We start from the raw sequence: 14463 nt of genomic DNA, 5'->3' as shown, positions 1-14463 counted from the left end.
CTGCAGGTCTGAAGAGTGCACCAAATCCAAACTAGACTTGTTTGAAATAGCCCATACAAAGGCCAGCACTGAGAAAAGCATATTCGTTGAGGTACAGTCTCTATTAGCCATCATGGAGGATACCCGCTTGGACTTTTTTATAGCCAAGAAGGGCATAAATTATATGGATTTAAACAACACACTATGGTATCTTTGTTGCCAGATTGTAAAAGCAGCTAGAGCTGACCTCAACGGGATCCAAGGTGGGTCTGATTAGTTGCCCTATGGCTTCTACGTTCAGTCAATTAAATGTCATGCTGGGAGACCATCTCATAAGCCAGAGCAACAACCGTAACCCTTACATGGTCTCTATAGAATCGGTGTCAATTACAGTGACGATGTCCTCGCCACTCAATATTCTGCTGGCCCGTTTTACAAAGATGCCCCCAGACAACGCAAAGCAACAGAGCTAGAAGGGGAGAATCAAGGGTTTGTGAGGCAGGTAAAGCTGACGGCCAAGAGCAGGAAGATAGAGCTGTTGGGTCAGCTACACAGTAACCTGTTTTTCAAGAAAAGCTGCTGTTGAATGGTTTGGATGTGAAAATTAAACTGACACGCAGTGCCTTCTGCTTAATGGGCGATGCAGAGGAAGGATTTAAACTAGGGGTTATGTCAATGTTCCTTAAAATCCAAGTGTCCATCTGATGCATGTGGAGGTCCTGCTTAACCGCTAATGCTAAATACCCTGTGGATAGTGGGAATGAAAGTATCTAGCATCTTTGGGTCGGTAACCAGGGAGATCCTGTTCTTGTGGCATTTACCCAAACTGCTTGTCCTTGGGTTTGTGGATAACGATGCCTTAGTGGAAATTACATTAAAAATCCTTTCACTTTTAAACTTTATGATATTAATTTTGCGGCCTTGAATGTGGATGGTGAACAGATGCCAGCTAAGCCTTTGCAACCAGACTTCAAGGCCAGAAACAATGTGAGAGAGCACATGAATCTGGTACAGATGGCTGGTAAACACACGAAAGATCGTGCACTGTTAATCAATCAAGAGGAGTTTGCCAGGGGTTACACCTTGTTTGCTTTTGAACTGTCACCTGACCAGAAATGTGCCAATCACTATTCCCTGATTAAAACTGGGAACCTTAGAGCAGAAATAGATTTTTCAAAGGCTTTGACAGTCACAGTCAACAAGATTGTTTATGGAGTTTTTGATAACATCATAGAGATAAATCAGAGGAGACATGTTCTGTTTGACTATATGTGATTATGGACACCGAAAGAGAATTTCTTAGATGTGTGGCTCCCAGGGGGCAGGCTGTCTCAGAGACCCCTAAATTTGGTGGCCCCCACCCCCCATCCCAACTAGCTGGCTGAACATTGGTTGCCTTATATCAGGCAGAGTGTGGCTATGGAGAATTTTTTGACTCAGATGGACACCCCACACACAGCATTTCCTTTCCTAGAAACGTTATGAAATTATAAACAAAAAAGGCTGATGACAGTATATTTCAAAGCAGACAATTATAAAACCCGGCTCTAGTGCCATTGTGTGTTTTTCTTACACCGCCATAACCAGGGTTTAATTTTTGAACAGATTTTAAAACTGTATTCTAATGATTTAGTACAAAGGATGATGAATTTAGTAAAAAAAAATAAAAAACATAAAATTGTGGGCATATCTAGGCCTGCTGAAAACATGTTTCAACAAGCCCAGCTGTGTTTCTTAATAAAGTGCCCCCCTGAGGGTTTAAAGACAATCACTGTCTGGTGGGGTTGTTTGTTTTGTTTGTTTGTTTTTGATTTGGCTTCTTACACATGCCAAAACAGAGAAATCACATACAGATATTCACATGTTTTGAAATGTTTTTTTAAATTTATTTAAATCAAAACATTATCATGATTTTAAAATTACTTTCTGAAGCATGAAAAACATTACACACTGAGCCAGGCAGGTCTTTTAGCCAATTTTCGCTTTTTAGGAGGAGGCAAAAAAGGTGCTGGTGTTTCTTGATCACACCCTGTATTTGTATTAGAGGCCTTCAGGTGTCCCAAAAGATCTCTGTTGGCGGCATTGCCCACGACAGATAACGGGATGTTCAGCTTTGCCATGGCACGCATAAACACACCCTAACCTTTAGGTGTGTTTCTGATAGGAACAGGCTGTGTCTGGGTGGCAGCCCTGAGTAAACTGAGCATATTAAAACCATTAACAACTGTGCCTTCTGTACACGAAAGCTCCTTTAGCATTCCATGAGGAAATGGTATTATTCTGGCCCGGCTTATTTAGCAATGCTACTGCATTTTCCTTACAACGTTTATTCCCATTATCCAACACCTTCTGAGCAACCGAGTCAGAATTCTTTTTTTATTGCTGGAGTTTTGGCAGTCATGCTCTGTTCCTGTGCTGGTAAAAACAGACTTACATTCCCTTTATCCACATGTGTCCTTTGTGCATCATGTACAATAGGTATCTTTGAAGTACAGTGGTGTAAAGTTTAGTCTGTTCGTATTCAGCTATATCGATCCTTTCGGGAATAGCCTTCATTTCTGTGTCCAGTAAGCAAGTTGCTGTGGGTCTGATAGTTTCTTCCGCTGGTGAAAAATCCCTTAATTGCTCCAACTAATGGCTAAGCACCAGGAACATTTTTTCCTGCATACTTCATTATTGATTTGTCAAAAACCGCCTTATCGGAGGGAAAGCAAAACTTAACAGAGATTGATAACTCCCCACCCCTCCCTCCGACTATTTCACCGGATGCTTTTTTCTTTTAAGAGAGACCCTTTTATTACACAGAGTTTTTGTAAATTTGCCTCTCTTTTTCTGCGCACACACTTGATTTTGTGTCAAAGGTCTTTTCCCTTTTAAGGTGATGGGTGCTATTTCTGAAATGGCCACTATTATTAAATCATCAGAGGTTGAACACAGGACAGCCTTCCTTTGCTGTGGTGGTGCTTTGCTAAGTCATTTTAAAAGGCCCAGGTTTTTCTTCATGTAGCTAGGCATGTTTTCCGTCGGCAGCTTTGGTTGTTAATCATAGACTCATAGAAGATTAAGGTTGGAAGGGACCTCACGAGGTCGTCTAGTCCAAGTCCCCGCTGAAAGCAGGACCAACCCCAATTAAAGGGGGTTCAAAAAGGGCCTGATGATAATTCATTGCTTTATATACCCGGATGTTGCTCTTTTCAAAGTATAACCCACTGACCGATCGTGAAGGAAAAGCTCAGCTCTTAATCTATACGCCTGTAGTGTAGAAGCATTTAAATCCACCATTAGTTACCCATAAGGTGTTTTGATAGCATCCTCAAAAGCTTCTAGAAAGAATTCAACCTTGCTGAGGTACATTTGCTGAGCTGGTGTAGCAATTAGTAATTTAGCCCTGAGTCACCCCTACCCCTTAGGCCCCAGGGTCAGATACCACATCCCCATTCTCTGACATTTCAGTTTGAGAGCCCGTACTTAGGGGCTCTCTTTTTGTTTTTCTCTCCTCGTCACCTCGTTAGCCTGGCCGTAATTTTTTGGCAGCAGTCTGTATATCCCCCAAATGCTGACACCCCCCTTTTGTTTCCCCAGCAACTGCTATGCAACCCGGTTCTTACCCCCTAATACTGCCTCCTCTCAAACCCTGTGCAGTCCTTTTTGCATTCAGCCCCCTTTTTCTGCACAACCTTGTTACCCATGTTTGTTTAGAGCTACAAGTTAACTCTTGAAAAACTCACATTTTTGAAAGCCTTATGTGTGTCTTTTGCCCTCTGGAGATCCTGTGTGGCAACCCCCAAGACAAAGCCGTCTATCACCCCTCTCTTCAAAGAATTTTCACAAAGAGCTTTAACAAATTTGTCACTAACCCTGAAGAGAGACTGTATTTTGCCAACAGTATCAAACATGTCGTAAGAAAACATTTTGGTAGTGTCAGTGTGTGAACTTTCAGTCCTTGGGTGGTTTTTTTATTCACAATCCCAAAAGTACGTGCTCTGGGTTTATGAATCTTTGTGTTTTCACTCTCCGTTTTTTCAGGCTTAGCGCGGAACTGGAGGTGTGTTTGCATTGTTACTTTTTATCGATGTTTTTTGTTTTGTCATTTGGCTTGATGTATCTGAGTGTTGGGTTGTCTTCATGCTGTGTCTATGCTCTTCTGTTGCTTTGTGGTATCATTGTTGTTAAAGGTTTCAGAGCAGGTTCCTGGTTCTTTGGTGGTTCTGTTCTCAGTGTCTCTGTAGTTTTCATTATGGTATCATCAGGAGAGTTGCACAGTCCTCTCTGTCTCCAAAAAAACCTCAGGTTTTTACACCTGCTTTAATATATTGCTTTGTTTCAAACAAAACTTCAGTGTCTCTTACCACATTGTTTTGATCACTATTGCTTTTAACTAATAGACATCTGGAGAAAATAGACATCTGAGAGTCTCTGAGTTAAGTTTAGAGGCGAGAGCAACAAGGGTGATATTGTGGTGGGCATCTGCTATAGACCACCAGACCGGGAGGATGAGGTAGATGAGGCTTTCTTCAGACAACTAATGGAAGTTTCCAGATCAAAGGCTCATGGGGGATGTCAAGCACCCTGACATCTGCTGGGAGAGCAATACAACAAAGCACAGACAATTCAGGAAGTTTTTGGAGAGGGTTGGGGACAACTTCCTGGTGCAAGTGCTGGAGGAACCAACTAGGGGCTGAGCTCCTCTTGACCTGCTGCTCACAAACAGGGAAGATTTGGTAGGGGGAAAAGAAGTGGATGACAAACTGGGCAGCAGTGACCATGAGATGGTTGAGTTCAGGATCCTGACAAAGGGAAGGAAGGAGAGCAGCAGAATATGGACCCCGGACTTCAGGGAACTGATGGACTGGATCCCCAGGGAGGCTAATATGAGGGGGAAAGGAGTCCAGGAGAGCTGGTTGTATTTTAAAGAAACCTTATTGAGGGCACAGGAACAAACCATCCCGATGTGCGGAAAGAATAGCAAATCTGACACTTGTACTGTCACACATATATTGACTGGAACTGGAACAGTATATGATTATTAACAGTCTAACTGATTAGAAACAGGAGGCAGATTTATTGAGTGTAAGGCTATGGCTTTGCTGCCGTCAGATCGATTTCTCTGGATTGACGTACTAAGACCACCTTCACAAGTGGTGTAGCGCTGCGTTGACGGGAATGCAGTTCCCGTTGGCGCAGTGCAGTGAGGATGGTGCACAGAAGAGGAGCAGAGAAGTTGACGGAAGTTATGCAAGTTTTTTGCGTAGCTTGCGTAACTCCCATCGACTGCCGCCGAATCCCGGAGGTAAGTGTAGACAGGGTCTAAGTGAGCTAAAATGTATAACCTGCTGCTTAGCTTAACAGCTCCAACTAAACTAGAAGACAAAACATTCACAGAGAATGAGGACATTCTAGAAAATCATCTATCCCTAAATGGAGTCAAAAAGAAAATCAAACAATTTCTGAATATGTCACTGGATTAAGGGAATTAACAGAGCACTGCCTGTTTGGAGAGAATTGAAATGGTGCATTAAGGGACCAGTTGGTTTGTGTTAAGGAAAATGAAGCAATCCAAAACCAGCTATTGATTGAGATTGATTTGACCCTAAGCCATGCATTAGAAAATGCTGTATCAATGGAGACATCTGCTAAAAATGCCAGGAAGCGGCAACATCATCATGTGATCTGTAACCAATAAACCGGCGGTCAATAGAAGGCACCACATGTCATCACTGACTGCTTTCATTGTGGGAAGCCGTCTCACAATGCGAAGGATTGTTGGTTCAAGGACAAACCTTGCAGAAACTGAAACAAATTGGGGCACATACAGAAAATGTGCAGGTCAGTGGAAAAAACACACGGGCAGTACTAGAGGATCTCAAATTCATCAGTTTGCAGATGACAACACAGAGTCAAGTGAGAATATTATTTCATCTCTACAACCGTAGTTGACTGTTACATCATTTCAGACAATAAGTGAAGTGATATTTGGACTGCTTTAGAAGTGGAAGGATTAAGCCTTAAAATGGAGCTTGATACAGAGTCTGCTGTTTCTATAATTTCACATGGGACTATAAAGACTACTTAAAGAGGTGAAGTTGCAGAAAAATCTCTGTGATAATTAACACGTGTACAGGGGAAATCGTCAGTCTCCTGGCTATTATTACAATGAAGGTAATTTATAACTAAACAGCATATGCGAAGAGTCTATGCTGGGAAGCAAGGGGATCATGCATTATTTGACAGAGAATAGCTGAGAGAGATTCATCCAGACTGGTAAAGTATAAAATGACTTTAGGTTTAATAAAATAATGAATTCCAGCCCAAAACAAAAATTAGCTAGACTTTTGTACAGAGCGATTGGTATCTTTCACAATGGTCTGAGAAACTGAAAGCACATGAAAGCAAAAATCTTTGCTTGAGCAGTTCCTAAATTTTGCAAATGTCTTCCAGTGCCTTTTGTGATACACTGAAATGCAGAGTTAGAACTTCAGCACTTAGAAGACTCTGGAATTATATCCAGGGCTAACAGCAGTGAATGCAAAAGAGCGGTATGCAAAAGAGGGATCTGATAGCAGCCTTTAGCTACCTGAAAGAGGGTTCCAGGGAGGATGGAGCTAGGCTGTTCTCAGGGGTGGCAGATGACAGAACAAGGAGCAACGGTCTCAAGTTGCAGTGGAGGAGGTCTAGGTTGGATATTAGGAAAAAATTTTTCCCTAGGAGGGTGGTGAAGCACTGGAATGGGTTACCTAGGGAGGTGGTGGAATCTCCATCTTTAGAGGTTTTTAAGCTGCGGTTTGACAAAGCCCTGGCTGGGATGATATAGCTGAAGTTAGTCCTGCTTTGAGCAGGGGATTGGACTAGATGATCTCCTGAGGTCCCTTCCAACCCTAATCTTCTATGATTCTATGAATGAAGCACCCTTATAGGGCTAGTAATGAAAACGAAGGGGGCTTTCCCTATCCTTGGTGGCATCAAGGTTACCATAAACTCAGTATCGTATGAGTATCCTCTACTGACAATAGAGGGGACATTTCCCCAGTTAGCTGGTGCTAAGCATGTCTCAAAGATTGCCTAGACCAAACCTAGCTACAAATGGAGAGTGAAGACAGTGATGAGAAATGCCTCACAATTAACACATAAGGACTGATTTCAATTAGCAGTTTCTATAGTGGTTAATGGCTCCCTGGTGGTGAGGACCGGTGCACAGGACTGTGAGTCACCTTGTGACCTCCGCACCACCCTGCCTCCAGCAAGAGAGAGACTTGCTGGTTCTTAACTGGGTGTCCGCTCCCTGACACCACCAGCGTGTTAGCCACACAAACAATCTCTTCAGAGCCATGTCAGCCCTTACTTTGCCTTGAAGATTAACAATAGGTGCACCCCAGATCCCAACCCCCTTTGATGTGTTCCCTTGTAATGTTCAGTACTTTATTCACTGAACATTCATTCTGTCAACAGTTCTGCTAAGGGAACAGTGTACAACTTGTTTGATTCAACTCAGGATCAGCTCCTTATTATAACACCACACCGCTGAGATCTATTTATTGTGAAAACAATCATAAGAGATAGTGAGAAAGGATAATGGAAAGGAAAGGAGAAGGGTTACATATAAATCAGACTCATAACATGATTCCTAGGGACTAAACTTACCAAGTTATAAACTTCTTTAGACAGAAGGTTATCTAACCCAAATGTCCTGTGCACTGTTTTTAGCCAAACCTGGTTGAGATCCCATTTTCATGAAGGTAATCAAACTGCCCAGTTACTTTCTAGATGCAGGATAACAAAGTGCTTTCCATACCCCCCAGTTATAGTCCAGAAAACCTTTGAAGTGTAATCCCACAGAAGGCTCTTTCCCTTCTGCTCTTTTTCTCTTCCTGTTAAATTTCATGATCCTACATCTTCATTTAGCTCAGCCTGGTGATTGTGAATGAGACAATTCTCAATTTATATTTCAACAGATAGATGGATAAACATCTCTGGTCTGGCAGGAAAACAGTGTTTCACCTCTGCTGGGAATTAATACCTTGACACAAACTATAAGAACATATTTCCCGTATATACACATACCTTCTTACATAGCAGCAGTGCATACAGTTTACTATGATATTCACCACCGGTCTGGCACTGGCTTTCCTTTGATACCTCGCATGACATTCTTTGGTGAACCAGCATGTACATACCAGAATCAGGATAGTCTTACATCCCCCTTGCCAGCTGGCCTGGAGGAGTTCTTGGATCACAGGCAATGCTGAGCTAAGCAGGGAGACAGTATAAAAAGTCACTTGCTTGGTGGATTCGGGAGTTGTGAACGGAGGCAGGTGACAGCGTTTCAGAGGGCATAGCCATGGACTGTGCTTGTGGTAGTGAGACTTACTGAGTGGTGTATTTGGTCCATTTGTGTCTTGTTTGTTTGACTGTTTGTTTGTTCTCCTGCTGTATACAGGCTGCATAGCTGGCCCAAGCTGACCCTTGGAGCTTTGATCAGCCCTGCTCTTTGAAGTCTCTGAGTAGTTCATCACTCCCTGGCGATGAGGGGTGGAGGTGGGCTGAGCTGAGATAAGCAGGGAGACTTGGTATAAAAAGTCTCTGCTGGGCAAACTCGAGAGCTGCTAACAGAGCTAGCTAGCAGGAGAGTTTTGGGGGCAGTATAGAGAGACTTTTCCTTCCTATGTGCAATTTTAAGATGCAACAGATGTGCCATGTGTTCTTTCCTGCCTGAAGCCAGAAATAACTTTCTGTGCATGAAGTGCAAGTTGGTGGCTGTGCTGGAGAAAAAGGTTCTTGGACTGGAGTGGCAAGTAGAAATACTACTGAGAATTAAAGAAGCTGAGGAGTTGCTAGACAGCCAGATTCGGGAAACATCAGTACCACAGGTTCAAGAAAGAAATGAGCTGGCCATCAAGGACTTGGAGACAGAGGAAGTGACAGAGGATGCCTGGAAGTTGGTAACCACCAGAGGCAAGAGGACATAGCAGCATTCCATATGGCTGAAGACATATGAGGATGGGCAGGCTGTAGCCACCAGAGATTAGAAGACTGGGAGGAATTCCACATAGCTAGACATTTCCAATCAATACCCAGGTCCTCTGTGTGGAATCTGTGGAAGATACCTCTCAAGATCCAGCTAGTCCAAGGGAGTGGAAAAATGTATGGGACACACCTGTGGATGGCAGCTCAACCCAACCTGTAAGAAAATCAAGCTTGCCCACAAAGAGTTCTCCACTCATCCAAGGAAAACAGACGGTCCTTTTTGGGGATTCAATACTCAGAAGAATCAAAAGAATATTCTGCAAGAGACCGGTGGACAACAGGACGATGTGCTGTCTTCCCAGAGCCAAGATGTTAGATGTCACTCTAAGACTGGATAGCTTCTAAAGTTGTGGGCAACGATCCATTGGAGATAATTGATATATTGGCACATATTAGCATTTTGGGATATCTCACAGATAATAGGGGGCTTCAGAGAACTCAGAAGCATGCTGAAGCAAAAGAATATTCAAGCCGTCTTCTCCGAGATCCTTCCTGTCCCACAGGTGAAGGGAGAAGACTCTCAAACTGATCTGCTGGCTAAATACGTGATGTAGGATGGAGGATTTTGGTTATGTGGAACATTTGTCCAACTTCTGTGGGTTTAGGGGTCTGTATGGTTGGGATGGCCTCCACCTCAATAGAAGGGGATCCAGTCCCTTTGAGTATAGGCTGGCTGGAGTAGTCAGGAGAACATTAAACTAATAACAAAAGAGAGAGTAAAAAGAGGAAAGATATGAGCACTTGTTTTGCACAGAATTAAAACACTGAGAACAAAATTAATGAAGGAACCAAAGGACAAAAAGAGAAGAAATTATTGAATTGCCTGTACACAAGTGCTGAGAGCCAGGTAACACAAGAGGAACTGGAATTGCTTGTTTATGAGCATAAATTCTATTTAGTTGCTATTACTGAAACCTGGTGGGATGATTTCTGTTTCCGAGTTACTGACAACTCAGGCAAAAAATTATCTTGAATGCTTAAATATCAATGTTCTAACCAGTAAAGCATAAATATGTGGTACTATTTGATGTTTGCTACAGAACATCAAATCGCTCTAAGGAACAGGGTAACCGGCTCCAACCTATAACATGTAGGGAAAAAAACTGTGATCATGGGGAATGTCAATTTGAGTGATATGTGCTGGAGGTGTCATGTTGCCTATACTAAAAGATCTTTGAAATGTCTAAATATTCTAAATAACAAATTACAACCAACACAGGGAATTCTATATTAGAGCTCGTCTCAACAGAGAAAGAGGAACCAATCACAGAACTTAAAATTAATGGTAGCTTAAGTACAAGTGATCATGAGTTGATCACATTTGCAATATGCAAATTGCAATATGCAAATAGAGTAAAGACCAAACCAGTAAATGTACTTGGTGTTTCAATAGAGCCAGGTTCACAAAGCTGAAATTATGAGCCAAATCATCTGGGAGGAAGAATATAATCAGAAAAATGTGAATGAGTGAGGAAAAAGGCACAATCCTACAAATGAGGAAGAAAGCTGTGCTGGTTAAAAAACTACCCTGCTTATTAGGGTAAGTGGAAGACAGCTATATATATGGAAGAAAGAGGAATTGAAATTGATAGTAATGAATATAAATCAGAAACTAGGAACTGTAGAAAATTGATAAGGGAAGCAAATGGAAACAAGGAAAAATCTATGATCAGCAAAGTTAAGGACAAGAAGAAAGAGGTTTTTAGTATATTAGGAACAAAAAAAAAATCCTAACAATGGCATTGGTTCATTATTAGGTGGAAATGGTAAAATTATCAATAATAATGCAGAAAAGTTAGAAGTGTTCAATAAATATTTCTGCTTTTTCATGTGGTTTCTTTTTGGGGGTAGGGGAAAACAGATGATATAGTCTTCCCTTCCACTAGTATTCTTCCCTTCCACTAGTATTCTTCTCTTCCACTAGTATTTCAGGAGGATGTTAAACAGCAGCTGCTAAAGTTAAACTATTTAAAATCTGAAATTGACTAGCTTTAACTTCCAGCCATTACATTGTGTTATACCATTCTCTGATAGACTGAAGAGCCCATTATTAAATATTTGTTCTCCATATAGGTATTTATAGAGTGTGAGCAAGTCACCCCTTAACCCACTTTTGGTTAAGCTAAATAGATTGAGCTTCTGGAGCCTCTCAATAGGAGGCATGTTTTCTAACCCCTTAATCATTCTTGTGGTTCTTCTCTGAACTCTCCCCAATTTAACAACATCCTTCTTGAATTGTGGACACCAGAACTGAACACAGTATTCCAGCAGTGATTGTACCAGTGTCAAATACAAAGCTAAAATAACCTCTCTATTTCTACTCGAGTTTTCCCTGTTTATGCATTCAAGATCACATTAGCTCTTTTGGTCACAGTCTCACACTGGGAGATCATGTTCAGCTGATTATCCACTAAGATTCCCAAATCTTTTTCAGAGTCACTGCTTCCCAGGATACAGTCCCCCATCCTGTAAGTATGGCCTACATTCTTTTTTCCCAGGTGTATACATTTACATTTAGCCATATTTAAACATATATTGTTTGCTTGTGCCCAGTTTACCAAGCCATCCAGATCACTCTGAATCAGTAACCTGTCCTCTTCATTATTTACCTCTCCCAATTTTTATAGCATCTGCAAACTTTATCAATGATGATTTTGTTTTCTTTTAAGTCATTAACAAAAATATTAAATAGTGCAGGGCCAAGAACTGATCTCTGTGGGACCCCACTGAAAATGGACCTGCTCATTGACTTTTTCCTGTTTATAATTACATTTTGAGACCTATCACTTAGTCAGTTATTAATCCATTTAATGTGTACCATGTTAATTTAACATCATTCTAGTTTAATTAAAATGTTGTGTGGGACCATGTTAAATGCCTTACCGAACTATATTACATCAACACTATATCCTTTCTCATTCAAACTTGTAATCTCATCGTAAAAAGATATCAAGTTAGTTTGACAGGATCTACTTTCCATAAACCCATGTTGATCTGCATTAATTATATTACTTTCCTTTCATTCTTTATTAATCGAGTCCTGTATCAATCGCTCCATTATCTTGTCTGGATTGATGCCAGGCTGATACGTGTAATTATTCTGGTCATCCCGTTTACCTTTTTAAAATATTGGTAAAACATTAGCTTTCTTCCAGTTTTCTGGAACTTCATCAGTGCTCCCAAGACTTACTGAAAATCACCATTAACGGCCCAGTGAGCACCTCAGCCAGATTTTTTAAAACCCTTGGATGCAAGTTACCTGGACCTGCTGATTTTAAAATATCTGAGGCTTGGTCTACACTTACTGTGAAATTTGGCAGCAGTCGACGGGAAATATGTAAGCTACTCTATGTAGCTTGAGTATCTCCCATTGCCTTCCTAAATTCTAAATAGCGCGGCGTCCCCACTATGCTGTGCCAATGGGAAATGCCTTCCTGTCAATGCAGTGTTACTCTTTTTCTGGGGATGGATTTATTCGGTCAACTTCCAGATCAATTGAGCAGGTTTCCACTTCCGCTCAGTCAATCCCAAAGAATCAATCTGAAGACATACCCTAACTTTAGTAGCTCCCATTTAACATTCTCCTGAGATACTAATGGAATGGAAAGAGTGTTATCACTATATGATGGGACTATATCATCTGTTTATTCCTCAAATACAGAACAGTAATATTTATTGAATACCTCTGCCTTTTCTGCCTTATTATTAATTATTCTACCATTTTCATCTAGAAATGGACCAATACCATTCTCAGGATTCTTTTTGTTCCTAATATATTTTAAAATCTATTTTTTATTGTCCTTAACTCTGTTTGCCAAAGATTTCTCTTTGTGTCCCTTGGCTTCCCTTATCAATTTTCTACAATTCCTAACTTCTGATTTATATTCATCACTATCATCTTCCCTTTTCTTCCATTTGTTATATGTATACATTTTATTTTTTACAGCTGCTTTCATTTCTCTAAAGAAGGTCTTTTTTTTAACCAGCACAGCTTTCTTCCTCAGTTGTGGTTTTGAGTATCTAGTAAGGTGTTCTTTAATGATTACCCATTATCATTTACATTTTTCTGATTAAGTTCTTTCTCTCAGCTGATTGTTTTCAGCTTTGTGAAACTTGCCCTGTTAAAACATCAAGTATATGTATTATTGGTCTGGACTGTTTGCTGTTTGCACCTTATAAATGTGATCCACTCATGATCACTTGTACTTAAGCTACCATTAATTTTTAGTTCTGTGATCGATTCCTTTTTCTTTGTCAAGATGAGCTCTAATATACAATTTCCCTATGTTGATTGCAATCCCTGTGTTGATTGCAACACTTTTTGAGTTAGGAAATCGTCATTTATAATATTTAGACATTCCAAGGATGTTTTAGTACTGGTAGCATGACACCTTGAGCATATGACACTCAAACTGAAGTCCCTCCTGATCATGTAGTTTTTTTCATATAAGGAAGTGGTCATCCTGCTCCCTAGTGTGATTTGATGGTCTATAGGCGGCACCAACTAGTACTCCATCTTGTGCTGTTCGGGAACTGATCCATAACCATTCAAGATCATTTTCCTCCAAGTTATCAGTGACTTGAAAACAGATAATGCCATTTTTTACATAGAGTGCCATTCATCCTCCTCTTTTGCCCACTCAGTCCTTCCTAAATAGGTTACAACCGCTGATTTTAACATTCCGATTGTGTGAATCATTCCATCAGGTTTCAGTAATAACAGCTAGATAGAATTTATGCTCATAAATGAGCAATTCCAATTCCTCTTGTTTATTACCTGGGCTCCTAGCAATTAAAGAATTTCTTCTCTTCATGTCCTTTGTGTCCTTGATTTATTATTTTGAACATCTCGATTTTACGCTGATGATCATATCTACCCTCTTTCGACCCTCCCCTTTTGGTATTAGTTTAACCCCCTCTTGACCACTTTAACCAGTCCATACCCAAGGAGGTCGTGTCCCCTTCTTCTGAGGCAGAAGCCATTCAAATTGTGCAGTCCCCTCTCCCCAGAGAAGGTGAACCAATGTTCCACAAAACCAAAGCCCTCCATCCTACACAACTTACCTACCCAGCGATTCATTTCCAGAATATTCTGCCTCTGTCTTCCTTTGCTTGGAGAACAGAAGGATGCCAGAGAAGATGACTTGGACATTCTTCTGCTTCAGCATGCTTCTGAGTGCCCTGAAGTTACCTACTGTCTGCCAGTTATCCCATGACGCTGTATCATTTGTGACAATATGAACTATCAACAATGGATCTTTGCCTAGTGACTTCAGAAGCCTATCCAGTCTTAGAGTGATGTCTTGTAGCTTGGCTTCAGGTAAGCAGCACACTGTCCTGTCGTCTGCCTGGCCCTTCTGAGTACTTAATCTCCTGAACGGAATCTCACGTAAGCAGAGTGTGAATAAGCTCTCCCCTGACATCTAGTGATGCACTGGGGGAAAAGACTTCTGAAAAAGGCCA

The 14463-nt window shown here is 41.1% G+C and overlaps 1 protein-coding gene across 1 annotated transcript in view; it reads left to right on the top strand.

Annotated features, from left to right (window-relative positions):
- Nucleotides 1-14463, top strand: part of CASR (calcium sensing receptor) — a 66257-nt gene that overhangs the window by 31759 nt on the left and 20035 nt on the right. The window lies entirely within an intron of this gene.

The sequence above is a fragment of the Emydura macquarii genome, unplaced genomic scaffold, assembly GCF_026122565.2.
Source record: "Emydura macquarii macquarii isolate MOO-44397 ecotype Brisbane River unplaced genomic scaffold, CSIRO-AGI_Emac_v2 contig_1119, whole genome shotgun sequence".
Lineage (NCBI taxonomy): Eukaryota > Metazoa > Chordata > Testudines > Chelidae > Emydura > Emydura macquarii.
Note: the sequence above shows the minus strand (reverse complement) of the source record. Positions and strands in the feature narration are given on the sequence as shown.